The sequence below is a fragment of the Nycticebus coucang genome, chromosome 14, assembly GCF_027406575.1.
Source record: "Nycticebus coucang isolate mNycCou1 chromosome 14, mNycCou1.pri, whole genome shotgun sequence".
Classification (NCBI taxonomy): Eukaryota; Metazoa; Chordata; class Mammalia; order Primates; family Lorisidae; genus Nycticebus; species Nycticebus coucang.
This window is the reverse complement of record NC_069793.1, coordinates 7,821,172-7,846,954: the sequence shown is the minus strand read 5'-3', so window position 1 is coordinate 7,846,954 and position 25,783 is coordinate 7,821,172. Positions and strand designations below refer to the sequence as shown.

At 57.0% G+C, this 25,783-nt stretch overlaps 2 protein-coding genes across 4 annotated transcripts in view; one reads left to right on the top strand and one right to left on the bottom strand.

The window, feature by feature from the left end:
- Positions 1 to 15,485, bottom strand: part of FLRT1 (fibronectin leucine rich transmembrane protein 1) — a 75,326-nt gene extending 59,841 nt beyond the window's left edge. Inside the window, exon 1 of the mRNA XM_053560672.1 lies at positions 15,077 to 15,485. The gene's annotated coding sequence lies outside the window, so the exon portion shown is untranslated. The remainder of the gene's footprint in view (positions 1 to 15,076) is intronic.
- MACROD1 (mono-ADP ribosylhydrolase 1) overlaps positions 1 to 25,783 on the top strand; it is a 149,116-nt gene that overhangs the window by 101,176 nt on the left and 22,157 nt on the right. The window lies entirely within an intron of this gene.

Here is a 25,783-nt window from a genome sequence, read left to right as displayed (position 1 = left end):
GCCAAGAGCTCAGTGAACACACAGCCGCCTGCTTACTGCCCTCTCCCGCACTGAAATCACAGTGGTGGTGGCACACGGCCGTCTGTCAGACCCGCACAGATTTAGTTTCTGCTCAAACAGCTGTTAGCCAGCTCAGCCGGCAGCTCTGCTGCCACCCGGGAACCAGGAGTGAGTCTACAATGAGGGTGCCTCCGCCCTGTAATGATGAGTGCCAGCCCTGGAGAGGGTGAGGCCACCATGCGGCTGTCACCACTGAACATCTGGCCAAGCCCCCAGAGTCACTGCTGCCTCTCCAGCTCACAGACACTTGCACCTACCCTGCTACCCATGTCAGCCTCCACAGGGCCATCACTGCTGGGGCCTGCCCAGTGATGCTGCTTTCCCAGAGGGACCAGCCCCTTCCCTCCCCTGATTGGGCACCTACACAGGTGAAGCTCCTGCCCATATCATCTTGGCATTCCTGGCCCCATGTTACAGATTAGGAAACTGAGGCCTAGGTGAGCAGCCAGGAGACTCACACAGAGTTCTGGGTGCTATACCCAAAGGGTGGCATCCTTTCCCCCAGCTGGGCAAAGCATGGTACTTGGGCCTGACCCTTGGGATGCATGGCTGGGGACATCAGGCTATCCCCTGAGCAAGGCTGGGTGAAGAGGATTTAAGAGTGGGGGCCCAGGGCACAGGCTTGGCCACCTATGACGAGAAGGTCTTAGAGAGTCAAGGAAGGCAAGGCCGTGGTGCAGTGGACCCCAACTAGACCACAGGGCTTGGAACAGTAGGCCTCAGCTCTCAGGGACCTTGGGGTCCCCTGTGAGTTCAGAACCTGCATGGGACCCCTTTCTGCCCCAGCCCTGCTTGACTCCTCATCCAACCAGGCGAGTTGTGGTAGACCCATATGAACCTGCCCATCTTTCCCCCATCTGAGCCCTCCAGACAGGGCAGGGGCCGAACCAGCTAGAACCCAGCATGTACAGGCACAGAAAGGATCAGAAAATGACTGTGGGCTGGGTGATGGTCACTGCTGTGCAGCCCTCATCATGCACCAGGCTTGTCCACAGCCTGGTGAGGGAGGACTGTCCTCACCAGGTGACCCATGGGGACTGACGCACAGAGAGAGTACAAATGCAGAAGTGCCCAAGGCCACATGGCCAAGCAGAGAACGGAGCCAGAGCCAGGGCCAGAACCCCGGCTTCTGGCTCCTCACCACTGTCATACTGGATAAAGGACTGACCACAGAACAGCAAACACCCCCAGGCAGCAGACCCACACACTTCCAGAAAAGCACTACACTTGGAGTCAAGCTCTGGGCCTTGCCCCAGCTATGAGCATCTCTCTGGATCTGAGGCCCCTTCTGTGGGACTGGAACATCAGCCCATCCCACCTCCCCAGGCTGCTGTCCTGGGTTGGAGCCATCAGGCTTGACAAGGGGGCTGGGGCTTGCACCTGGCTTCCCTGTGGGACGTAAGGACCTGATTTCCCAGCCTCTGGAGAGATCCCAAGGGAAGAGCAGGCCACCGCCCTCCTCATCATTTTACCAGGCCACTTATTCATATTAATAGCTTTAATTATGTATAATCCAGCATCCAGCCAGGGTTGGCTGTGAACGATCTCCAGGCCAGGAGGGCTCTGGAGAGGCTTGGCCTCCTCCCCAGGGCCACAGATCTCTGTCTGGGACAGAACCTTTCAGGGACAGAGCTGGGGGGGGGGGTGGCACAGCTCAGCCAGTCCCCAACCCCAGCAATAAGGGAGTCTGCAGAGAGGCTTCATTTGAGGTCCCATAGGCTTGACACAGATGGAAACCGAGCTCACTGACATGAGAAAGCCAGTTCCGCACAGGACACTGCTGGCCTGCAGCCTGCCCCGCAGAAGGTCACTGAGCCATCTGTCTGCCACCACCCCTCCCAATCCCCCATCCCACCTGCAGCAGGCACCTGCAGCTCAGGATCAACAAGATGTATGGACCAGAGGCTAGGAGACCAAGGCTGCTCAGGGAGTCTGACCTTGGCAGTGTGGCCTGGGGGAAGGTGCCTCGGTTTCCTCATCCCTCCTTCATAAGGTTGTCATGAGGACAAAATTAATTACATGGGTAAATGCTCAGAACAGGGCCTGGGCATAGCGCTCTGAGGGCCTGCTGTCCTCTCCCACCACCAGCCCCAGGACAACTGTGGAGCGTTGCTGGGAGCCACACACCTTCTGAGGGTCACCTTCTGAGCAGACATGGGTCAGTCCCCAGGGTGTGAGGATCCTGGACCAGTCCCTTTCTGTGCTTCTCTGTGCCTCAGTTTCCCTGATTACAAAGTGAGATATAACAAACACAATGGTCTCTGAGGCTTCTTTTTTTTTTATTTTTTATTTTTTGCAGTTTCTGGTTGGGGATGGGTTTGAACTCGTACCTCCGGCATAGGGGGGTGGTGCCCTACTCCTTTGAGCCACAGGTGCCACCTCTGAGGCTTCTTTTTAAGAGCAAGACTATCTGTGGAGTGACCTAGTCCTGAAGCCCCCAGGTCTCTTCCTAGAGCCCCATCACTTTTCCTCCCCTGCCCCAGTGAATGTGGTGCCTTACCCACAAAGTGCAGGCAGCCACCCACCCACCAGCAGAATAGACACTCAATCTGCCCACCACCCACACTCGGGAGATGCCAGGACTCTGGTCCATCTCTCTGAGCTTCAATTTCTTTTTTTCTTTTATTTTTGTAGCCCCTGGTAGAGTGCTGTGGCGTCATAGCTCACAGCAACCTCAAAATCTCGGTCTCAAGCAATTCTCTTGCCTTAGTCTTCTGAGTAGCTAGGACTACAGGCACCTGCCACAATGCCTGGCTGTTTTTAAAGATGAGGGTCTCGGGGTGGCACCTGTGGCTCAAAGGAGTAGGGCGCCGGCCCATATGCCGGAGGTGGTGGGTTCAAACTCAGCCCTGGCCAAAAACTGCAAAAAAGAAAAAAAAAAAGATGGGGGTCTCACTCTAGCTCAGGCTGGTCTCGAACTTATGAGCTCAGGTGATCTGCCCGCCTTGGCCTCCCAGAGTGTGAGATTACAGGTGTGAGTCATCATCACCACACCTGGCCTTGAGCTTCAGTTTCCTTGGCTCTAAGATGGGGTGACAGGACCTCTCACACAGGACCTCAGGGGTGAGGGTTGGGTGAGGGTTGGTGGGGAGCTCTGTAGACACAGGGTCTAGTTCTGCACACAGGTTCACCCTAGTGCCTGGCAGGGATGGAGTACTGATTGCTTAGACTGGGCTCTGCAGCAGGACCCTGCTCTGCCCTTAGAGTGATCAGGTGCATTTCTTAACCTCCCAGAACCTCAGTTTCCTCATTTCTAAAATGGGGAAAATAACTACGCAACCTGTTCGGCTGCTTTCAGAATTAATAAGTAACGTGATCTATCAGCAGACAGCAAGAAGTCCGCACATTGCTGCTGCTGTTGTTGTTGTTGTTGTTCAGGGCCTTCTGCATCCCCTCAAGCCTGAGTCAGAGTGGAGGCCAGCCCCCTCCATGGCCAGATCTGGGAGTCGGGGGGCTTCTGGGTCCCTAGCAACCAGAGCTGGAAGCACAGCCCACACCCATCTCAGAGGGTCCAGGCCAGCCCCTCCCCAGGAGGACTCCAGCTCCTGCAGACAAGGGCCTCTGTCCCGCTGACCCCAGGTCAGGGCAGGGGCAGTGCACAGGCACAAAGTCTGGGCTCTGTCTGTGCCTCCCTTGGGGGCAGCTGCCCACGGTAGGTCCTCCTGCCACAATGAGGTCTTTGAGCAGCTGCCGGCGGGAGCTGAGCTCTCCTCGAAGGCCCCCGGCTCTCACAAGCCCTGTCTGTCTGTGAGGCCACCAAGCCCGGGAGGCAGCTGTCGTGGGGGCAGGGCCCGGGCCTGCCCCACTCCAGAGCATGCCGCCTCCACAGCCTCCTCTCACCCAGAGGAAGCCTGGCCAGGGCAGGCTTCAAGCCTGAGAGCCAGGCTGGGCCCTGAACAGACAGGCCTGCCAGTGTCCCCATTCTGAAGTGGCAGCTCCAGGCCCAGCACACAGGTCATTGGGAAGGCTCCTGTCCCCACATTCAGGGTCTAAGGAAATTGCTGGGGTTGAGGCTTTGTCTCTTTGCTTCCCTCCCTGGCTTAGCCTCAGTTTCCTCATCTGTGAAATAGACGCTCAAAGTACATCTGGATGACTGTAAAGATTAAATGAGACCAACATTTAATACCCTACACAGTACCAGGCAGGTGGTGAGGGCTCGGGGGATGCCAAGCTGGGCATTAGCAGCTCCCTGGCTTCTGGGAATGAAGTGAAAGGGGGACAGGGTCCCTGTGGTAGGGACTGGGCTTTATGCCCTTCAGCCTCTGATTGCTGGGTGACCTTGGCCCAGTGACCAAACCTCCCTGGGTCTCAGATATTGCCTTCCTAAATGGGCTAACACTGCTTGCTCCCAGGGCTGCTGTACAAAGAAGCCATTTATTAATGCGCCGTGGGCTGAGAAACCTCAGTGAGATGAACTGAGGAGCCTCAGACTTGAACCTCAGTGGCACCGCGTGGGGCCTGGGAGGGGAGGGCCAAACACAGGTGGAGGTGGGGCTCATGTGTCAGCTGCAGCTACCTGCTCTTCGTACGCAAGGGAGCATTCAGCCAGCGTCAGGAGTGAGGGTGGCCTTTTAGACACAGGGAATGGCACAGCGGAAGGCTTGGAGATGTGAGCTGTGTCACCTGGCACTCCTGAGGCAGGAGGGGCTGGTGTGCCAGCCAGGGCCAAGCTGGAAAGGTCTGAAATGCCAGGCCAAAGGACTCAGTTTTTCAGGCATTAGGGAGCCACTGACAGTCTCAGAGCTAATAAGTGACTTGGTTACATTCAAAGTTTTCTTAAGAGGGAGGAAGGCACTGGTGGTGTCTGGGGACAGGCAGGCACAGGGCAGACCCTGAAGTATGTCCATGTCTTCCTGCTGCTGCAGTTTAAAGAACTCACTGATCAGGACTGTTTAGAAAGGGGACTCGGGCCAGCACAGGGTCGTGGGTGCACAGATCCTGGGCCAGCACAATCGGGCTGCCCTGACATTCTGGGATGTGGAAGGGCCCACAGTAGGAGCAAGGCACAGCTCCTTCCCTCCTGAGCCTCATACCCCAGCATGGGAGATAGTTTGGGAACCTGGAGCTATCCAGCTGTACCCCACCTTTTTGTAAATGATGCCACTTCTGTGAGCTTCTGTTTCCGCATCCATAAAGCAGGATAATGATGCCTGTGCCCTCCAGCACCACTGTGACATCTGAGTTTGACACTAGAAGGTTCTGCAAGAGGCTTCCCTCTTCCAGGCCTTCCTCACTTTGGAAGAGTGAGGCTGGAGCCAAGGGGGAACTGGGCTGCTGCAGCACACACGGCTCAGAAGGGCCCAGTCTCCACAGGAGCTCACCAGAGGCAGTAACCATGCTGAGAGCAGCTGTGGTTCACCTCCCCGCATTGCTGCTTAGAATCAGAGTGACCTTGAGGCCCATGCCTCAGTTTCCTCGCATGTAAAAAGGGAGTGTTCACACTCTCACTATATACTTCTGTGTGGATTAGATGCCATACAGAACTGTAGGTGACACGCTTAGCACACGGCAGGCCCACAGAGAGTACTCAGCAATGTTAGCTGGTGTCACGGCTATTGTTACTACTGCTGTGAGTTCTGAATTCCTTCCCATCCCCCAGACAGCTGAGGCCTCTTCCTGTTTTTTTGGCATAGAGGGGTATAATGCTTTATGCAGCCACACAGCTGGCCAGCTGCAGGAATATGGGGCCTCCCCAGGCCCCCACCTCCGCCCAAAGACCTCAGGAGCAATCTCTTACATCTGCATCTCCCCCACCCCATGGCCTGGCAGGTGGGGCTTCCTTGGCAGAGCCAGAATGGGGCGGAAGCACCCTCCACCCAGTCTGAACCTCCAGGCAAGGCTAAGTGAAGCCCCTGTGAGTGCCCCACATACCCAGGGCTTAGGGGCCTCTGACTGCCAGCACTGGGGGCCCACCCTCAACAGAGCCTTGCTTTCCCCACCTCCTGAATTGGGTCACAAAAGTGACCTAGAGTCTGGGGTTGGGATGGTCCACCCCCCACTCAAGCTGCCCCTTGGCAAGGCCCGTGCTTTAGAAGCCCGGCTGAGTAAATAATGACATTTCTCCCTCTCTCCTGCGCTCTTCGCCCCTTTCCCTTCCACAAATAAATTATCAACATGCCCAGGTCCCGGCGGAGCACAGCATAACGTGGGGAACAATGAAAAAGCTTTTAATAGGATTCCAGGAGCTGCAGCCACTCACTCACGGGCCCTAATGGAGATTGCTCCATGACCGCAGGCCGGGAGCGCCCTCCTGGGCCCCCTCGCCAGCCACCGGCTCAGCTCTTCCTGAAGGCACCCCTCGGGCAGCAAGGCCCAACCTGGGCCACCTGCTGATGTCACAGGGCCAGCGTCTGGGCTGGAAAGAAGCACTCAGCAGAGGGAGGGTCACATGCCACCTCCCACACAGACCAAGCTGCTCTCCTCATCCCAAGACGGGACAGACCTCTAACACCTGTGCCCCTGTGGGCCATTCCCTCCAGGAACCACGGTTCCGCCTGGCTTTCAGACCATAAGGCTCCAATGGCACCTATTCTGGATGGCCTTTCCTGATTCCTCCCACACATACATGTTAAATGATATCACTGTCACCTGCTGTCAATGCCAGCACACAGCCCAGCACACAGTGGGGCCTCAGGAAATGAGGGTAGGATCTGGGGGCAGGGAGGAGCCTCCGGGAGGCACAAGGCCCTCAGACCTTACCTGCAGTGGACCCCTGCCCTGAGGGGTGCAGCCGAGAGGGGAGCAGAATAGAGGCCAGAGCTCAAGCCCTGGTGCCCTCGGGCAGGTAGCTACTGTCTCTGGACCTCGGTTTCCCATCTGTTTTTGTAAAGGACCCAAACAACCTGGAACCAAGTACACCTCAATGAATGTGGCTTCCCTTCCTCTATGTGACCTTGGGCAAGTCACTTCACTGCTGGATGGCTCGGTTGATCCAGGGGATAATAACAATAGTGCCCACCTCAGAAGTTGCTGGGGGATCTGCCACCCACATAAGCATTAGCTGCTGCTGCTGTGCCTACAAATATTGTGTTGGTGGGTGAATGTTACGGGCATGTGCCTTAAGATGCCATGTCCTGACTGAATGACCTTGGGCCAGTCGCTTTAATCTGTCTGAGCCTCAGTTTTCTTTTCTGTAAAATGGGGCTATTGTGAAGCTTCAATTGAGATTCTGCATGGGTGGAGTCCTTACCATGAAATGTAAACTCTCAAAAATGGTAGCTGCAATGGCCTCTCTGCTGCCCTCAAGAGCTGTGACCCTGTGACAATAAGAATCAAGTCGCACTGATCCTTGTGCCCTGCTTCTACCCTGATGCCCGGCACACTGGAGGTGTCCAGTACATTCACTGGGGTCTCACTTGACCCCACCCTAGGGGACCCATCTTGGGTAGAAGGTGACATTAGACCCTCTCCCTTAACACAATTTGGTCTCTAACCCCTTTCTCACCTGCCACCCCCTAACCCTTGCTTCTTTTGGGAATCCTCAGAGGCTCAGTTCTCCCCCATCCCACCCAGAGTTGCCCACACCCCAACTTGTCCCTTCAGCACAACTGAACAATAACACTCCCTCCATTCCACCTGCTACCTCCATGGGCCCCAGGCCTCAAGGGCTCAGCAAATGCCCCATGATCCTGCCTGCCAGGAAGAGTGGGCTCCTGAGGTGGAAGGCCTGTCCAGGTAGTGTCTGGAAAGACCTGTCCAATTATCTGAGGTGCAGTAACTACTACTGTGTTGCTGTAAGGGAAATACCCAAAGCTGGGTAATTGGTAAAGAAAAGTATGAAGACTGTGTGCTAGTCCTGCTCTTCCTGCCTGCATCACCCTTGAGAAGCAGTTCTGTGGCATCCCATTTCACAGGTGTGCAGACTGAGGCACAGAGAGGGGAAGTGAGGTGTGCAGAGGCCAGAAGTAGGCACTGGAACCCAAGTCCCCTGGACTCCTGTGCCCTGCACATTAATTCCACAGCCCTGCTGCCTCATGGTGGGTCCTGACTACCACATGGCCTTGGACAAAGCATGTATCAGCTCTGGACCTCCCTTCTTTCCCAGCAGGAATAAGACAAGCCTGGCTGAGCTCATCAGGCCAGAAGCCTGGGAAACACTGCCCAGTCCCTCTTGCTGACCCAAACCTGAAGGGAAGTCTCAGAGCTCAGAGTCCCACAGCCATGCTGCTGCTGGGCACTTAGGGGCCCTGTGGCCCAACCCTTTGTCTGGCACTAGTGGGGAAACTGAATGATAGAGAAGCCCTGAGTAACTGGGGAGGAAGGGGAGAATGTATGTTCTGTCCCCCTGGGACAGGAGGACAATCACTGAGGGGTACAACCTCAGTAAAGAGGGGGAGGGCTTCTGAGACGCACCAGCCCAGCATCCTGGGAGCCCTGCAAGGATGGCCAGCACTGAAAGCCGGAGCATGAGGCACATGGCTTCTGGGCAGGACCTACAGAAAACCTGAGTCTCAGGATGCTGTGTCCCTCAAGGAGCACCTCAGGCAATCAGACTATCTGATGGCCAAGCAGGCGGCTCCACCCAGTGCTCCCCTGCCTCCCCCCGGGGTCAGAGTAAAGCAGCAGGGTTGACCATCACAGGGCCCCCAGTTGGAGAAGGACTTGGGGAGGAGACTGTTTCTCCCCCTTCTCATTCCTTTTCACCCATGCCCTTCCCAGAGAGGGGCACAGGAATAGCACCTGTGAGGGGACAGGACAGACAGGGGGCTACCCAGGAAAGGGCAGTGGACAGCTGCTTGAGCCCCTTTGTAGTCATACCTTCTAGAACTGGGTTGGGATGTGGACTCATTCACCTCGGAGCCTGGCTCAGGCTGGCTCAGGGAGGGCAGGTTAGGAATGTGGGTTAGGTGTGAGCCTGAGTGTGCAAGAGTGTGCATGTGAAGGCACTTGTGAGCACGCAAGGGGTGTGAGGACTGTGCACACCAGCTCCCTTTCCTGACCTGGCCGTGCTACGATGGGGCTACCACCGACTCATCTGTGGCCAGTGCCAGGCCTGACCTGCGTCGGACCCCTGCCCTGAGAGGAGTGAGCAAGGGAGCCCTGACTTCCCCCCATTGAGCCCAAGTCCCCTACTCAGGGCAGGGGCCTAGAGGCCCTGGGTTGACCAAATCCCACCCTGTGCTTTTACTGGAATGGGCACCCTCAGACATTCTGTGACCAGCTGTACCCCCAGGCAGGACCCTTGCCCACCCCCCACAACAGCCAGATTTAAAGCAGTCCCTCTGGTCTGATCACAGAGAGTGGATTTGAAATCAGGGTTATTTCAGAAAAGGTATCAGGTGGCATCTGGGCAGGGCCTACAGAGAACCTGGGGGTCTGTTTGGCCCAGAACCTGAGTGTCTATGTTTAGCTCAGGACCCAGGATGCTTTGTCTCATGAGGAGCACCTCAGTCTAGTGGATTTCATCCCCAAGAGTAGCAATAACAGTTTGGACCCGCTAATGCCACCCACACTAGCCCCTGAGGTAGCCGTTTGGTCACTGTTTATTCATCTGTGCAGTCACCCTGCCGTACATTGAGCCCTGCCCAGAGCCCGGTCCTGGGCTGCAACAGAGGCCAGGCAGGGGCCACAGACACATCTCTGCCTTCAGCCATCCCCTGTCACTCCAGGCCTCCTATCCCCTTGTCCTCAGCTCTGCCACCACTCAGGACCAGCCAGATATCCCCTCACAAACCCCCAGAGCAGCCCTGTGTGCCCTCCACAACCCACTGAGCTCTCCTTGCCTCTACAACCCTTGGCGGATACCCCCAGAGAAGCCCATCCTGATGCCAGTGCCTGGTGGCATTTCGAGGACATTTTCCCAAGCAACATTTCCCAGGCATCACAGGAGGCGGGGGCGCTACAGGGCTTGGGGGCGCTGGGGACAGAGCAGCAAGAACAATTTGCGTCTGCAGATAAACGCTGGCTCTCTCCGAAGCACCCCCTTTCTTCCCTCTTTTCCTCTCTTGCTCGCTTTCTCTCTCTCTCTCTCTCTCTCTTTTTTACAGTTTGCTAAATCTGTTGTAATCTGGTGCCAACGATTAATTCAGGCAGAAGGAGGGAAAGGATAGTGAAAAAAATACTGCCATAGAGCTGCTTCTCAAGAACGGTGCAGGCAGGAGTCGCCAGGACTAGCGCCTCGCCAGCCCAGTTTTAATCCCACTTTTAATTCAGCATGAGCCATCCCAAAAGAGCCCAGCCACTGCCTCTAGCCAGTGAGGCAGAAAACTGGGCTGCCGCGGGAATGCCCCTACAGCACAGCCAGCACACCTGGGGCCTGGCTGGCCACCGGATGCCTGGGTTCTGTGCTCTGTCAGGGAGGCAGTGTCCTCTAGTGGTTAGCTGAGCCCCGTACAGCTGTCCTGGTGCCTTCAGGAGACCGGCCCTTGCTCCCTTCTCCCTCAGCCTGCAGTCCAGCCCCCCACCCCACACCAGAGAAGGTTCAGGACAGAGGGAAGAGCTCTGAGGAATCCTCTCTTCATTAACAGCCCTCTGTCCACACCAGGACCAGTGTCCCCACCATAAACAAGCCCAAATGTGTCTTTTACAGCCCTTCAGATCCTGGGGAAACCAGTCCACCCAGGTGAACACACAGCTCTCAGGAATAGGGGGCCTTGCACCCTGGGCCTTCCAGGGCCCCACCCAGAAGGACAGATTGATAGTCCTCAGGGTGGGCCCAGGAGTGAGAGTCAGCCTGAGAGTCCTGAGAGGGATGGAGACAGACAGGCCAGCTAGGACCCAGAGACACAGACGACCCACCAGCTCCAAACAGCCCCTGCCCAGAAACTGCAGGAATCTCCTGCTAAGGGGTCCGCATGCAGCCCCTGCTGTCTGTCCTGTTCCTCCCCCTCCCAGCTCTGGTTTACTCTTGGCTCAAGCACCCTCTTCCCCGGGTAGCCACCCCACCCTGGATCCCCAGCCCCCAGCAGGCTCCTCTGTTATCCAACCTTACTTGGTGGCCTTCCAGCCTTCAGAGCCAAGGCTTGGTGGTGGGATAGGGTGGATCTGATTAATGTCTAACCCCACACCTGACTGTAAGCTCCTTGAGGTCAAGACATGAATCAGCTGCTGTGTTCCCCCACTCTGTCCCAGAAACCAGCACTGTGCCTGGCAACTATATGGTGAATGAATGAATGATGAATGAGCAGGAAAGGAGGGAAGAAGTGAGGGAGGGGGAAACAGAAGAGCCAGGGAGCCAGGGGTGCAGGCAGGTGCTTTGTGGGCCACCCTCCCACCAGTGTCTGTGGCTTCAGCTCCAGTCCCCATCCCTCCTCTCCCTTTTCTTTGAGGTGAGGAGGCAGCACACAGAAGCCCATCCCATGGTGGAGTGTAAAACCCAGGCTGTGGAAAACCCAGCAAACAACTTCCACAAATTGAATTGAAGCCCCCAAATCCTGACATCATCTGCCAAGCCACTGACCCTGGGGAGCAGTTGGGCTCTGGGGGCCTAAGGCAGCAGTAAACAGGTGTCCACTGCCACACAGGCAAACACAGGCCTGCACAGACGTGGCCCTCCCTGTGGAATCCTCTTGGCTCCAGTGACTGTCTAGGAACAGGGACTCCAGGCAGGCTAAGGGTAGGGGGCAAGGCAGCAGTGCTGTCCCTTCCCCTGTCTCCTCCCAGCCATCTAGTCCCAGCCCTGGCCCTCTAGCGTGACTGCCCCATGACAGGATAGAATGCAGCTGCCTTGTGGTCTGGCTACAGCCAGAGCAAGTCTGCCTGAACTTTGTCTTGGGGGGAGCAATGCAGGCTCTGGGTAGGGAACTCCCCCACTTCGAACACATTCAGAGGCTACCAGGGGCAGCCACCAGGACCCAGAGCCACGGCCCTCTCTCTTTCAGGGCATTCCTACAGTCACTAGGGGCCAGGTGTGGGGGCTGAAGCCCCCTCATCTTCAGCAGGAGAATGAGATCTCACCAGGAAGGGGCTTTGGTGGCTGGGAGTGGGGACTGAGTCAGTCTTTCCTGCTACTCCAAGGCCTAAAGCAGCTGAAAGCCCTTGGCCCAAAGTGAACCAAAGGAGCAGGGACCATAAAGGGGCCCTACATTGCTAGGTGTGAACTCTGTGTCAGAAACCTTATGCACCATCTTATAGTGGGTGTCCCAAAGGCGGGTACTGTTATTACCCCACTTTATGAATGGAAAAACTGAGGCCTGGGAAGCCTGGATCACACTAAAGGTCTGCAGAGAGAAATCCTCCCCAGGAACCACAAATCCTTAGGACCCTGGGGGTGGCATCCCAGTGTCCCAGGATCATGATCAACAGGCATAAGGAGGTGGTTGACATCATTTCTAGACCCTGGAGCAAAACGGCCAGGCCAACCAGACCCCCACAAGATGAGCCCTAGACAAGCCTCATCTCTGAGATGAAACAGGCCATTTGCCTGACACTGGGACAGCCTAGCTGGCCGGGGACCTAACGCGTCCCTGACTGTAAGTGACATGCATTTGGGGACAACCACACTGCAGGGCAGAGCTTTCACCTGATCACCGCCTATCCCTTGAGTCCAGGGCCTGCCCAGCACCCCTGCCCAGCTCCTGCTCCCTGCCTCCCTGCCTCTGCCCTGCCTGATGGAGCAGAGGGGTCTGTACCCAGCTGGCCCCAGGGCCCTCATCTTCCCCTGAACCAGAGCAACCTCTCCTCCACAGCTGCCGCCTCACGGGCCTCTGCAGCCAGTCAGCTGGCTCCACACCTGCCTCATGGTCCCTCAATACCCACAGTATCAGGGCCACCTGGAGCTCCAGTCCCTCTCTCAGCTAGCTTTGCAAGGAGTAAAGACACCACCCCTTCCCTGCTCACCCACACTCAGAGCACCCACCCATCCTCACAGGACGGGACAACCTCTGATACCCCCGTGCAGGCAAGGAAATAGGTCCCCAGAGGGGTGGCTGAAGGTCCAGGGTCACCCAGGGGTCTGCACCAGAGCTAAGTCTCAGGGGCCAATGCCCTCCCCATGCAGGCCTGGCAGCAGGTGATATGCGGGATAGCAGCAGCCCCTCCCCAGCACCTCCTCAGAAACAAGCTGGGTGGATCTGCCAGGGGCTTCCATGGGAGGGGGACAGTGCAGGAGAACACTGCAGCCGAGGGTCAACTGGGGATGAAGTCCATCAACCACATCTGATTCCCAGCCCTCCAGTCTCTGCAGGTGCCCTCAGGGGACCCCCCCCTCAGCCTTGGAGTAGGACCACCCATACTTTACAGATCAGTCCCTCTGAGCACAGGCTCAGGAAGTGGGTACAATCAAACCCATTTTACCAGCAAGAGAAACTGAGGCACAAACAGGTAGACAGACTTGCAACCAGTAAGAGGTAGAGCATGGCCACACAGACCCAGGTGGAATGAAGTGGCAGCAGGCCACAGCTGCCTCGGGGTCAGGGACTGCACAGCCTGGCCTGCCTGGCTTGAACTTCATGCTTCAGGCTTCTCACTGAAGGGTGTCCACTCTGTGGCTGTGTGAGAACATGGGACAAGGGCACACATAGCGCCCACACACGCATGCACGCGTGCGTGCACACGCACACACACACTGTGTCCTCTCTATCTCCTGCTCTCAGGTCTGCTCATGGCTGACCCTTCAGCCAGATGAGGCAGCCCCTCAGCTCTTACTGCCCCTCACTACTGGCCCATCTGGGCAGCGTCCCCTCCCAGGCACTGGCCCTGGCAGCTCAGGCCGTTTCCATTTTAAACCTTCTGAGGAAGCCCTGAACAGTCGCCCACGGAGTCGGCACCAGCTGACAGGTGATGTCTGCGCCTCTCCTGGGGCTGGCAGCGAGAGATGCGGTAGCTTTCAACTCCAGTATCAGTAACTGGAGCCCCTGAGCATGGCACCTCCCCCCACAGCCACAGCCACAGGGCTTGACAGGGGTGCCACAGCCCATGTCTATGCATAGTAGCATTCTGGGTCCTGTAGGGCTGTGTTCCCCACACAGGCAGCCTCTTTCCAACTCCTGAACCACCTGGGGAAGGGGATACCAAGGGGCTGATCTACTGGTCCCTATCCAGCTCAGAAGGGCAGGGGCTGTAGTGGGGCAGGGCTGGACCCAGTCATCCCCTCCCCTCCTTCCCAGCCTTGGCTTTATTTATTCACATCAGAGCTGTGGCTTGGGCCTTGGGGACCTGGCACACCCCAGCTGGGCTGTATTCTTTCAAAACCACTCAGCCGAGGGAGCCTCCAAGCCCTCCCGGGGCCACCGGGAAGCCTGGGGCTACTCCCTGATGTCATTGCTCCACAACTTTCTCCTCCTTGGAGAGCTCTGATCAGCCGCTGCTCCCTGCAGCTGGGCAACAACACTCCCCAGCCTTCCGCCCCTGGGCCTCCTGTCCCCGCAAGGAGGAGCGTGCGCCTGGCCCGGCTGCCGCCTGGAATTGAGAGCGTAGGGGGCACCCGCTGGCCCCCGTCCTCCGCCCTGTAGTCCCACCGTTCCAGCCGCCAGGTGCATGGCCCCAGTCCCCCGCTCGGCACAGGGCTGACAGTCCACAGCGCTGTCAAGGAGGGAAGTTGGAGGCTGCTTATGCCCCCCTTCAAGTCGTTTTAAAAATAAAACCTCGCTCCAACCGTGACTCACGCGGCTGGTGGGGACCGGAGCGCGGCGCCGGGCCGGCCGGCTGCCCCTGGCCGCGCGCCCCTCGCTTTCTTGCTCCCGGTGCTGGTGCTGGTGCCGGGTGGGCGCTGGGACCCACCTACCCAGCCTGGCGCCCCCCGAGGGCCTGGTCGCCTCCCCGGGGGCGCAGCAAGGGCTCCGAGCCCCCGCCCTTTCCAGCCTCTGCTTGGGAGAGCAGAGCCGCTGGCCGCGCACCCCGCGCCTCCCCGCGGCGGGGCCAGCGCCACCGGCCCTCGGCTCGTGACTCGGAGTCCCCCACCCCAAATCCCAAAGGCTGCGCGTCCCGTCCCCAGCTGCTTCCGGGCAAAGCCAAACAGCCTGATCCCGCTGCACCTCAGTGCACCCCAGCCCCGCGGCCCCCACCCTGCCGACCCCAGCCCCAGCACCCCGTCCCGGAATCGCGGACCCCGACCCCTGCCCCCGGCAGCCTGCCTTACCTGCGCAGCGGCCGGGGAGGCGGGTCTCCTCGGGAAACTTTGCGGCGAAGCCTGAAGCCTCAGGGGTTATTCCAAGGAGCGGGCGGGAATCCGAGACCGAGGGCACCCAGGGGGGCCCGGGAGAGGAACCTCCAGCGCGCAGCGGAACACGGTGGCGGGCCCGGGGCGGGGGGCGAGCGGCGGCGCATCTGCCCGACTCGGGCGCCCGGCGGAGCCGCGGGAGGAGTGCGCGGGGGTGCGCCCGGCGGTGGGGTGCGTGTGCCCGAGCGGGTGCGCTCGGCCAGGCGAGGGCTAGCAGCGGTGGCCGCGCGAGCGGCGGCAGCGAGCAGGGCACGGAGAACCAGGCTGTGCGGCCGCCTCTCCCCTCGCGGCGGCGGCGGCGGCGGCGGGGGCCGTGCGTGCAGGCGCGGAGCGGGGAGGGAGGGGAGGAGAAGGGGGAGGCAGCGGGCGGGGAGGAGGCGGCGCGGGCGGGGGCGCCGCGCTGCGCACTGGCCGGCGGGACCCGGTGCGGGAGGCTGCGCCGCCGCGCGGGGACTCTGGCCCAGCCCCGGAGAAGCGGCCTCCGCGTCCCCTTGCCCCGCCCTCAGCTAAAATGGCTGGGGGGAGGGTGGGTTGGGGAAGCGGCCCCCTGGGGTATGGGGGGAGGGAGGCTCCCAAAGCCAGCCTCCAGGGCGAGGCTGGGGAGAAAGAAGGGGGTTCTCGCTCAAGAGCTGCCTCCCCCCACATCCTCCTCTCTGCACCCACTCATTCATCCATCCTTCCAACCACGCATTCATTCATTCAGTGGTCCATCCATGCATTCATTCACAAACAGGCACCCGCCATCTACTCTGTGTGCCGAGGTAACCCCTTCCTCCCTGCGTGGCACCCCTTCCCCATGGAGACTCCCTGTAAACATCTGGGTGCTTGGGAGCAGTGCCCCACCCAGCTGCCTATGTGTGTCTGAGCCCAGCCCCTGCTCTCCCCTCATCAGCTGACTATGACCTTGGGCAAGTTGCTTGACCTCTCCAAGCTTCAGGGTCTTGGATTGTAATAGCCTAGCGCCGGGGATTATTATGAGGGTGGAAGGAGACCTTGGCTGGGAGGGTGGCTAGGCCAGTCCCTGGCTTACATTAGAGACTCCCGAAATGCCTGTATCTGTTGTGTAGAGGGGGAGGGATCTAGGGTGGTTAGCCTGAAAGTCCTCATGCTCTTGGCTTTCTCTGGGACACTAAGGGCCACTTTCATCTGCCCAGCCTCACCTGACCTGGTCCCCCCTCACCATATCAGTGCCTGCTCTAAGTGAGTTCCTCTGCCCAGAATCCCCACCATTGCTCACAGATTCACCCCCAGACTTCCCACACCTGGCTGAGACCACTCTTACAAACCCATGGACATGCCTCTCACCAGGGTCTCAATTCCAGGCGCGTGTCTAAGCCCATCCAAGGGGCCCAGCGCATCCTCTAATGTCCTTGGAGGCCTGACCAGGCCTCCTCCCCTTAGGATGCTCTCTCCCTGATCCTCCCTGGGGGAGGGTTACCCACAGGGACTGCAGCCCCTCTCTCCTCTCCTCCTCCTCTTGCTGGCCCACTCTGAGCATCATCTCTGTCCTTCCTGCCTCTCCCTCCTCCTCACCCCTCCTTTCTGATCTCTGCTTAACTTCCCTTCTTCCTATTCCTGATTTCTACTAAATTTACCAAACAGCTACTTTTTCCTTCCAATTTTTATTTATTGCCTAAACAGTATACCAACAATAAAAGAAAGAAAAATCACCCACAATGCCACCACCCTGTGGCGTCAACAGCTTCCATTCCTCTGCTCCCTTCCAGGCTCATCCATGCAGAGCCGGCTGTGATTTTTATAGAGCTGTGGTTTCCCCAGACCCCTAGATGGACGTGGGGGCCCTAGGGCTGTGTCATTCCTCCATCATGGCACTTTTCATATGGCTCAGGAATTATGTGGGTATCTCCCTTCTCTTCTGAACTGAACCTCTTAAAGAAAAGACCTTTGTCCATCCCTGCCACCCGTATGTCAGGCACAGGGCTACAGTATGGGCAGTGAGTGCCTTGCCATGGAAGGGATGGTACGGAGATGGCTTTATTTGATGTGTTGCACTTAGATATCAAAATATGATCTTTGGCTCGGTGCCTTGTAGCTCAGCAGCTAGAGGGGTTCAAACCCAGCCCAGGCCTGCCAAACAACAATAACAATTACAACAAAAAAATAGCCGGGGCTAAGTGCCTGTAGCTCAAGCGGCTAAGGCGCCAGCCACATACACTGGAGCTGGCGGGTTCAAATCCAGCCTGGGCCTGCCAAACAACAATGACAACTACAACCAAAAAATAGCCAAGCATTGTGACAGGCGCCTATAATCCCAGCTACTTGGGAGGCTGAGGCAAGCGAATCTCTTAAGCCCAAGAGTTGGAGGTTGCTGTGAGCTGTGATGCCCCAGCACTCTACCCAGGGCAACAGCTTGAGACTGTCTCAAAAAAAAAAAAAAAAGCAGGCGGCGCCTGTGGCTCAAGGAGTAGGGCGCCGGTCCCATATGCTGGAGGTGGCGGGTTCTAAACCCAGCCCCGGCCAAAAACCACACCCCCCAAAAAAAGCCAGGCGTTGTGGCAGGCAACTGTAGTCCTAGCTACTTGGGAGGCTAAGGTAAGAGAATCACTTAAGCCCAAGAGTTTGAGGTTGCTATGAGCTGTGATGTCACAGCACTCTACCGAGGGTGACATAATGAAACTGTGTCTCAAAAATATATATATATATGATCTTCATGCCAGACATGGTGGCTTATGCCTATAATCGCAGCACTTTGGGAGGCTGAGGTAGAAGGATCATTTGAGCCCAGGAGTTTGAGACCAGCCTGAGCAATACAGCAAGACTCAGTCTCCACAAATAAACAAATTTTAAAAATTAAATTTACAGTGACCCAGTCTTTATAAACAAAATGTTTTTTTTTTTTTTTTTTATTGTTGCAGTTTGGCCAGGGTTGGGTTTGAACTCACCACCTTCAGTATATGGGGCCAGCACCCTACTCACTGAGCCACAGGCACTACCCACAAAATGTTTTTTTAATTAGCCAGGCATAGTGGTATGGGCCTGTAGTCTCAGCTATTTGGGAAGCTGTGGTGAGAGGATCACTTGAGTCCAGAAGTTCAAAGCTGCAATGAGCTATAATCACACCACTGCACTCCAGCCTGAACAACAGCACAAGACCCTCTCTCAAAAACAAACAAAAATCATCTTCATAATTTTGGTTTTAATGGCTGCATGGTATTCCATCAAGCTAATGGAATAACTCCCAAAGCTGTGCCTGGTGGCTACACACAGTCTGGGAATATGGGTGGAAGTCCACTGGGTGCTGGGTGCTTTGGGGCCAAAAGTGAATCAGAGCCTGCTGGACTTCAATTGGGCAAGGGGCTCGACACCTAGACAATTAATGGCTTAGCAGGATCTTGCTGAAACAGACATGGCCACATGACCACCATTCATAGGGGCCAAGTCAGTTGTGACATCCAGGACAACTTCCTCAGGGAAGTGACTCTTGACCTGGGGCTTGGAGAGTCAGGAGGAATGTTCCAGGCAAATAGCAGAAGTTCGTTCTGTTCACAGGTGCTGCGATATGAAGGGCCTGGGCTTTGATGATCAGTAATTCTTGGTCAGAATCAGGGGCCATGGTGGAAGATGACGTGGCTAATGTCACAAACCGATGTGCAGGATCTTGAAAAAGCCTGGGGAGTCTGGACTAGACCTTGGAAGGAACAGGGCACCAGTAAGGAAATACAATTCCAGGAAGGGGACAGTCGGCTGTGAGATTCAGAAGGATGGCTTGTTGAATCAGCAGACTCTTGCTCAGCCCCCACAGCCCTGTGCTGGGCTCCATGAGGACACAGTGGTAAAGGTGCAGGGCCCCAGCCCAGAAGGGTTGAACTGGTCTCATGAGCTGGACACTCGTCGTGGGTGCTCTGAGCAATGATGACAGCACAAGTCACCTGGCAACAATTTGTAGCTTCAACCTTGAACTCGCCAAGCCCGAGATCCCCAGGTCCCTGGGCAGTAGTAACCCACGCAGTGTCCAGCAGCCTAGTGCCACAGGCCCTACCACTGAGCAGCCAAGGTCACCCTGGCCCTGCCCGCAGCGTCCTTACCTCCCCAGCCACCACCAACCTTCTCTGGAGTCCCTCAATTAGGAGCCTTACTGCTTACCAGCTGGCAACCCTGAGCACTGTCCCAGCCTCACTGTACCTCAATTTTCTTATCTCACTGGGGCTCTCACAGGCCTCCTAGGGGCCTCCTAGGGCTAGTGTGACACTCTCAGGAGGTCCCCAGAAGAAAATGTTTTATATACCGTGAAGTGCTCTGACAATGTGACTCACCATTATTAGATGGCACTACCCTCACTTGGGCCTGTTCTAGGCTGTGGCAGAGGGAAGAGGTGACCTGACTCGAGAGGGCCAGGCCCTTCCCCCCTGGATGCTCAGTGGGCATCACCAGGTACTCCTTGGCCCCAGGCGCTATGCTGGGCGTCCAGGCAGGAAGCCATCCTAGGGCGGTGCTCAGAGCTCAGGGGGCAATGCCTGAGGGTACAACCTTAAGCCCAGCCTTCTGCACAGGCCCCCAACCTGGCCACCATCCCAGCCCCTCACCTAGAGCCAGAGAGCCTCCAAATGTACTTCTTGTCCCTGTCTCTGGGTCCTCAGTCTTAAAGGTCACTGTCCTCCCAAGTCCCTAAGGTTGCCAGGGTCCTCTGGGTCCCAGAGAGTCAGGCTCACTGAATACCTGACCCACACAGTTCCCGTGATGCCTTGGTGCTCTCTGGGGTGTTCACATGAGCTCGTGTACATGTGGCCTGTGGCTAGTCTGGTTGTGACACTACAGGGATACCTGGCTGGCACTCCAGCCCTCTTTTTGGATCAGGCCCCACTTCTCTAACACAAAGGCAGCCCCCTCCTCACTGCCTGGGCTCCAGCCCTGGCACCTGCCACTGCCCTCTAGAGGCCCTTCCCAGTCAGGCTTGCGCTTCCAGCTTCACCTCTGCTCCCTTCTCCATGCCCCTGTGTCCACCCCCCACCCCCCATGCCGTGGTACAGGCTGGTCCCTCCACGGGGACTGTCCTTCAAGACACAGCTTCATCTCCTGCCTGAACTTGGGGTGTGTGTAATAGGTGAATGATAGCAGAAGTCAAGGAATGCTTAAATTGCCATAAAAAGCATGTCCTCTGCTGTTATTTCAGGAGCTTCTCTATCTGAGGCTGACTCCACCGTGCTGCCTCACCCCCCCACCCATATGCACTGAGCTTTCCTGCCAGCACAACACGGAGTTGGGGCTTCTCCCCTCTCAGTACAAGATTGGGGTATAGGAGTAGCAGGGAGGGCCAGAGAGTAAGGTCCCAGAGAGGGTGCTCCAAGGAAAGGGCACAGCAGGGACAAAGCCTGGTAGAACCAAGCCAGCAACTCCCGAGGGCAGGTGAGTGGGGCCCATGGATGGGTTAGAACAGGCTACTGGCCTGGGAAGCCGCGGGCCAGGGTGGGAGCACCCCAGCAAGGTAGCCTGCCCTGAAACAGCGTTCTCATTTCTCCACGCCCGCTCACCCAGGCCAGGTCTCTGCCATGCTGTCCTCAGAGAGGCCTTCCCCACCCCATCGCTCCGGTCAGGTCACCTGTTCCTCTCTCTGCTCCCTCGGCTTCTCTTTGGTAGCACTTAGCTCCCTGTGCACTACCTGTGATTTATGTGACCATTTGTCATCTACCGGACAAGATGTCAACATCTCTGAGATGAGGGTGTGTCTTCTTCCTGCGTGAGCCAGAGCCAAGGCGTCTGCTTTCACTGCTGCGTTTTGTTACTGTCCCTCTCTTCACCACACTGTGAGCACCTTGGGGGCACAGCCAGGGCCTGTCGCAGTTCCTGTGTGTCCCAGCACCTGTAGCACATGGGGAGAGCAAATGAGGCATTGATGAATGGACGAATGAAACAGTAAACAAGAATGAGCATCAGGCTGAAGGAGCCCTTCCCGACAAAACTGACGGAGCTGTCCCAAGGCCAACCCTTAATTCATAAACCCGAGAGCTGCCCTGAAATGAGGGTTCCAGGGGTTCAGTGAGGCCAGGTACACTTTTAGCTATTAGAGAGTGGACAGGATGGAGTTTGGGGCTAGACGTATGGGGACAGGGAATGATGGGTTTGCTAGAGAGATCAGAACTGCCTCTGGGTTTGTGGGGAGATAGAGGCATGACTGGACCACCCCAGGGGGGCAATGGTTGTACCAGCCAGCCAGTCACCCCCAGCCCTAGTAGGACAGAGGCTGCTGGTGCCCGGGCTTCTCTGATGGGCCCTTCCTTCCCCTTGGGAGCCTCCTCTTCTCTCTGCCAATGACATCACCTACCCCGCCCCTCATCTCTTGCAGACACCCAGGGCTGCCTCTCCCTCCCTCCTTCCCTCTTTCCCCATCCCTGCCCAGCTGTTATTCCCAGCAGAGGACATGCTTTTTATGGTGATTTAAGCATTCCTTGACTTCTGCTTTCACCTGTTACACACACCCCAAGTTCAGGCAGGAGATGAAGTTGTGTCTTGAAGGACAGTCCCCATGGAGGGACCAGCCTGTGCCAAGGCATGGAGGGGTGGATGGTGGACACAGGGGCATGGAGAAGGGAGCAGAGGTGAAGCTGGACGTGCAGGCCTGACTGGGAAGGGCCTCTAGAGGGCAGTGGCAGGTGCCAGGGCTGGAGCCCAGGCAGTCAGAAGGGGGCTGCCCTTGGGAGTGAGAGGTGGGGCCTGATCCAAAGACAGGGCAGAGCCCCCAGATTGGGGGGGGTGGTAGGTGAGACAAGGATTCCAGGATGCAGAGTTTTGCCCTATGTTGGGGTCTGCTTCTAGTGGCCCCCCACCCCTCCCTGTGCCTCTTCTAACCCAGCAGGCCCCTTTTGGGGGGCTCAGAACTCTGCAGCCTTCCTCTCCTGTGCCTCTGCACAGTCTAAGTTGGTTTGCTGCCTTGGCCTCACCCGCCACCCAGGCAAGCTTGATGCCTGCCAGAGGTCCCGCACTTAGCTCAACCAGCCAGAGCAGGTTCTGACCCCTTACTTTGCCAAGGACCCAGGTATCTCCTAGGCCTTGCCCTTGGGTCCTCTCTGTCCCCCAACACCTTTGGGCAGCTGAAGCCATAAAGTTGGTGCCCTGAGTCAAGGGTGTGGAGACAAGGGGGTTTGAGGATGGAGTGTCCTGAGCTCAGCGTCCCCACCCCCCACATCCTGGGGTTTCAGAGCTGGAGGGGAGGAAACAGATGGCATCTCCTAGGATCCTTTACCTGCCCTTACCTTCTTAGCCTAGGTGCTCCAGGCAGGAAGAGTAAGGGGAAAGGGTGTCCTAAGCCTGGGTCCCCCTCCCTGAGTCCTAAGGGGCAGAGCTGTGGTCCAGGGATAGGGTTGGGTGGGGCCACTCAAAGCTCTTCACCTGCCAGGCACAGGTGCCCAGTGCAGCCAGGCCTGGCAGGGTTGGAGCTAAGACTGCTGCTGAGGCTGGGCACTGCACAGGAGGAGAGGGCGGGGAAGAGGGCAGGGGGCGGGATGGGGTTGCCCAGCAACCACCACGCTGCCAGCAGAGGAGGGATTCTTAAAGAGCTGAGCAGAAAGGCTGGGCTTGGAGGGGCTCAGGCAGGGCCTTGCATACCAATGGCTACCACGCCTCTTCCTCCCTCCTCCCTCCTCCTCCTTCCCTCTCTCCTCTCTTCTCCTCTTCTCCCCACCTCCTCCTCCTACCTCAGAGGAGAGGTGCCCAGGCTAGTAGGGCAGGATTGAGAAGAGAGGGCACCCAAGCCAGGGACCCTGAGGCAGGCAGGGCAGAGACCAGGCTGGGATCCTCTGTGTCACCACAGGACAGGGCCTGGGAGGCCTGCAGGACAGGGGGCACCCTCAGTCTGAACCCTCAGTGCAGGCCTGAGAGCCTGGGTCAGGTGAGAACTGGGATGCCTGATCCCCATTCCACCCAGCCCACCCCACAGGCCTCCCAGGGTCCCCCAGTGAAGGAGCACTAGGCTTGGAGTCAGAGACCACTGCCTCCTCCTGAATGAGCTACCTTGAACAAGCCACCTCCCCAGCCTCATGTCCTAAGAGTGCTGAGCAGCCTCAGAGAGCAACCAGCCCCTGGCCGCACCAAGGAGGCAGGCACCTAACAGGCCAAGGAAGTCCTTGTTGGTGTCTGATTTAAATTCCCTGTACAGCAAGTGGTTGCACTTTCTTCTATCCTTACGGAGAAGGGAAAGTCTTTGACCTCGGTGCAACAGCTCATATCCCAAAAGCAACAATGGGTGAGAATTTAGCTGTGCCATCTTCTTCCAGTTCCTTTCCTTGTAGAGCCTGAGTTTCCCATATTAGGGGCATGTGGCTAGATCAAGGGTGCCTTGCTAGGGGCCCAAAGAGGATCTTCTGGGTGTCTGGCCTCCCACTGAAATTGTGGGCAGTCTTTGTGCATAGGGACAGCGTCTGGCAAGTGTTGAAAGCTATCTTGGGTGGGGGGGCTGTGACCCCTGAGGTTAAGACCTGGGGCCTCAGACCTAATTAAGACCTAATGGCCTGGACACAGGTAAACCCCTCCCAGCTTCTTGCAGAGGATAGTGGAAGGTGTTGGGGGGCCAGATCCACCACTGTTCCCTCACATACACTGACTGGATTGAGCCAACTTTAGATCCCATCCTGGATCCAATCCTGTCTCTCACTGTCCTTCCTCTAACTAACCCCGGAGTTCAGCAATGCCTCTTCCCCCAGGACCCCACTGCCCATCCTCAGCTCCCACCATCCCCCAAGCCCTGCCTCCAGGCCCACCCCTTCAAGCCACACCCCCATTGGTTCTGCAGAGGTTCTTTCTGAAGTGAAGGATAAGCCCAACCCCCACTGCTGCCCAGCTCCAGCCATGACTCCCCATGGCCACAGAAGGGTCAGGGAGGGTCCACGGGCCTGGCCAACCTGTCTACCCTCAGCTCAGCCACACTCCCCTCTGCAGAGCCCCCTTCCTCCTAGCTCACCCTCCCTGGTTCATGGGGCTCATGTTCTTTGGTCCCTCCAGACATCTGGACATCCCTGCACAATCCATGTCTTCTGGGTGCCAAGCCCCACTGGCCTTGGGGATCCAGGAATGAACAAAGCAGATGAGGTCCTCTCCCCATAGGCTGCCATGCTGGTAATAAGCCAATGAGCAAATGAGAGCACGAGGTCAATATGGGGCCATGGCGTGGGCTCCCAGGGACATGAACAGAGTGGTAAGAGGAATGGAGCAGAAGGCACTTCAATTGGGTGGTCAGGGTAGGTTTCTCAGAGGAGGTGACACTTTCATTGAGAACTGCAGAAAGAGCCAGCTTGGAACGAGCTGAAGAAAGAAGATATCGGGCAGGAGGAACTCCAGATGCAAAGGCACTGGGGCATGAAAAAGCCGACCTAATCAAGGAAGAGAAAAGAAGCCCGGAAATTGGAGAAGGGGACATGTGGGACGTGGCCACGCATTCATGGAGAGGAACATGGATTTTATTCTAAGTATAATAGGAAGCTATTTGAGAGTTTTAAGCAGGGAAGTGACATGATCTAATTTATATTTTAAAACGATCATCTGAACAACCACTTTGGAGGGCAATTTGGCAGCAACTAGTAAAGTTAAAGATATGCATGCACCACAGCCTGGCAGTCCCACTCCCAAGTGTGGACCCGAGAGAAATTCTGGCACATGTGCACTTGGGCTGTGTGAAGATGTGACTGCCACTGTGTTTGCAAGAGATCAAACTGGACACACTTGACTGCTGATCGGTGGGAGAATGAGTGGCTGGGTGTGGGCTGGTCCTCCCCTGCAAAATTAGAGGCCAGCAAGAAAGGGCGCACAGGCCTGCCTGCTGAAACCTCTCTGGCATCACAGGGCATGGTAACAGCAGCTCACAGCAGCTCCCACTTATACAACATTCAAAGATGTGCAAACCTAAGGAATATGTTGTTGAGGAGCTTACATAGTATTAATAAAACGCTAAAGAAAATCTGTGCACGGGGCAAGACATGACTGCAAGAGGGACTTTACCTAACAAATGCAATCAGTGTAACCTGGCTTATTGTACCCTCAATGAATCCCCAAAAATAAAAAAAAAAAAAGAAAAAGATGGCGGTACCTGTGGCTCAGTCGGTAAGGCGCCAGCCCCATATACCGAGGGTGGCGGGTTCAAACCCAGCCCCGGCCAAACTGCAACCAAAAAATAGCCAAGCCTTGTGGCAGGTGCCTGTAGTCCCAGCTACTCTGGAGGCTGAGGCAGGAGAATCGCTTAAGTCCAGGAGTTGGAGGTTGCTGTGAGCTGTGTGAGGCCACGGCACTCTACCGAGGGCCATAAAGTGAGACTCTGTCTCTACAGAAAAAGAAAAAGAAAATCCGTGCCAAACTCAGGGTAGTGGGCCCCTCTGCGTGGAGGGGAGTATATACATATGTCTCTGTGTGCGCTTTTACATGCGTGAAAGAGCAAAGGTTCACCGTTTGCCGGGAGAGGATGGCAGCCCGTGGCGAGCAGCTGGGGAGCTGTCCAGCAGCTGGGCCTCCTGGTGAGGATTCAGGAAGTAGGAATGGAGCCCAGGCCTGCCTGACTGTTCAGAGCTGGTGCTTCCTCTCTTTCCTCCTGCAAATCCCTGGAGTGTTTGCTACTCAAGATGGTTCCTGGTTTTCTCATTTCAGAAGAAAGCTGAAGAAGCTCAGAGAGGTCAGGGACTGCTGGGG